The 2,500-nt window shown below is 63.6% G+C and overlaps 1 pseudogene; it reads right to left on the minus strand.

The window, feature by feature from the left end:
* Positions 1-2,500, minus strand: part of LOC126475602 (large subunit ribosomal RNA) — a 7,956-nt pseudogene that overhangs the window by 3,101 nt on the left and 2,355 nt on the right.

The raw sequence follows: 2,500 nt of genomic DNA on the forward strand, positions 1-2,500 counted from the left end.
CCGATGTGGGAGGGCAGTTGGCCTAAAACGTAGTCCACCGCAAAGTTGAACAGGAGGGGGGAGAGGGGATCGCCCTGGCGAACGCCCCGTGCTGGCTGCACAGACACGCCCACACCGGCGCCGTCCGCTATCACTGTCGTGCTGCCCTCGTAGCACCGCTCGACATACTCGACAAAGCAATCCGGCAGGCCATGCGCCTTCAGCACGGGGCGAAGGGCAGCATGATCTACCGAATCGAATGCCTTAGATACGTCGATCGATGCCACAAAGACAGAGCGGCAGGAGCGAACTGCGTCGGTGAGAGCAGTGTCCAAGATGAAGGTATTTTCCAACATCCCATCCCGAGGGATGAATGCCCGCTGACGTTCGTCCACAGCACATGCGCGCATCAGGCGTGACGCGAGAACCTTGTGAAAGGTCCGCGCCAACACCGAGCAGACCGTAATGGGGCGAAAGTCAGCGGGGGATGTTGGTGCAGCCGTTTTCGGGAGAAGGGACGTCCGCGCGCGAAGCAGGCGTTCCGGAAGGGCGCGGGCCAGAAGGAAGAGATTCATCACTTTCACCAGGACTTCGTGCGGCAGGCGCCGCAACTCCGCTGGGGTAAGGCCGTCCGGCCCAGCTGCTGATCCCCTGGGCGGCAACGCGGCGGCGACCTCCTCATGTGTGACCGGCCCCCATAGGCACTCAAGAGCGACAGGCTCCGAGTGCGGGAGGAGGCGGTCACGAATGAAGCCCGCGGTGGAGACGGGCTTCTTAGTGAAGAGGTCCGCCCAGAAGTCCAGCAGACCAGGGATGGCAGGTGGCGGCTGGAGCAGGGTGCCATCCAAGAGGCCGCGCACGCAACGTGCACGCGACCGTCGGAAGGCATCCTGCGTTCTCGCGTATTCCCAGCGGCGCCGCTTGCGCTTCTGCGTCGGCGGCGCGGCAGGCGGCCGCTTCGATGGTTGGCGCGGCCGCTGTGTCCTGGTGATCGATCTCTCCCCTCTGGACCCGACCGACGCAAGGGCATCCGGGAGCATGCCCAGGATGACATCGGGCGGCGTGCCCCGCCCCAGACCTATGACTCGATCCAGGGCAGAGAAACGCTGGGCGGAAGCAGGTAGCCCCGCCAGATGCTCCCAGATGGCGGCGTCAGTCGGCCCCTCCGGCGGCGGCCCGGTGGTGTCGGCCGCGAAGTCCTCGGCTGCGTCGACGGGCGGCGCAGCAGCCTCGCCCGCGTCAGGCAGCGGGCTCGCTGCTCCCCGGCGGGACGCCGGCTCTTCCCCCCGACCGATCTCAAGCGCCTCCATGAACTGGCGGACAAGCTGCTTGTGGGCAGCTTGCCGCCGTCGGCACTTGATTGCCTCAAGCGTTCGGTCGGGGAACATTCTGATGAGTTCTTGATTAACAAAGAAGAACCGGGCGTCCCTCTCAAGGAACAGTTCGGCCTCTGCCTTGGCGAGCGACAGGACTTCTTCCTCCGTCCACCTCGCGCGATGCCTCTCCGTCACGATCTCCGCGTTGGCGGCCGCAAGATGTTGGCGGCGGCGATGGACCCCGAGACCATTCTTGGTGGTGAAGCTGCGGTGGCACTCACTACAGGCGTATACAGCTGCAAAAGTTACAAGATTTTCGGCACGGCCGGTTGGCCGGCTAGGTGCTGGGGGAGTTGGGGTGGCACCTTCAGCGGAAGGGCCACCACTTATTCTTTGATTACTGCCCCCAACTAAAAAAGGGATAATGCGAGGGGGGGCTGGTAACCCCCCCAAGCCCCTGGTGCGGTCTTCCACTCTGCGAAAATCAGCGGGCCCACGAGAAGGGGAGAAGACCGCAGGAGAGGAGAGGCTAAGAGGGCTAGGCCCATGTATTGCGCATCACTCTCCCTGTAACTATAAGCCAAGGAAGGCACCTCGCAGCAGCAGCACGACTACATCAAGACCGCACTTCGAAAAGTCAAGTCCGGATGCAGCCACACCGCCGCCACTTGGCCACCTTAAGAGAGTCATAGTTACTCCCGCCGTTTACCCGCGCTTGCTTGAATTTCTTCACGTTGACATTCAGAGCACTGGGCAGAAATCACATTGCGTCAACACCCGCTAGGGCCATCGCAATGCTTTGTTTTAATTAGACAGTCGGATTCCCCCAGTCCGTGCCAGTTCTGAGTTGATCGTTGAATGGCGGCCGAAGAGAATCCGCGCACCCGCGCGCCCCCGGAGGAGCACGCTAAGGCGGACGCGGCCTCGCAGCAAGGAAGATCCGTGGGAGGCCAAGGCACGGGACCGAGCTCGGATCCTGCACGCAGGTTGAAGCACCGGGGCGCGAACGCCGCGCAGGCGCGCGCATCCTGCACCGCCGGCCAGCACGAGGCCGACCAACGGCGAGAGCAGACCACGCCCGCGCTAAACGCCCGCACTTACCGGCACCCCTACGGCACTCACCTCGCCCAGGCCCGGCACGTTAGCGCTGACCCACTTCCCGACCAAGCCCGACACGCCCCGATCCTCAGAGCCAATCCTTATCC

Source organism: Schistocerca serialis, chromosome 4, assembly GCF_023864345.2.
Source record: "Schistocerca serialis cubense isolate TAMUIC-IGC-003099 chromosome 4, iqSchSeri2.2, whole genome shotgun sequence".
Classification (NCBI taxonomy): domain Eukaryota; kingdom Metazoa; phylum Arthropoda; class Insecta; order Orthoptera; family Acrididae; genus Schistocerca; species Schistocerca serialis.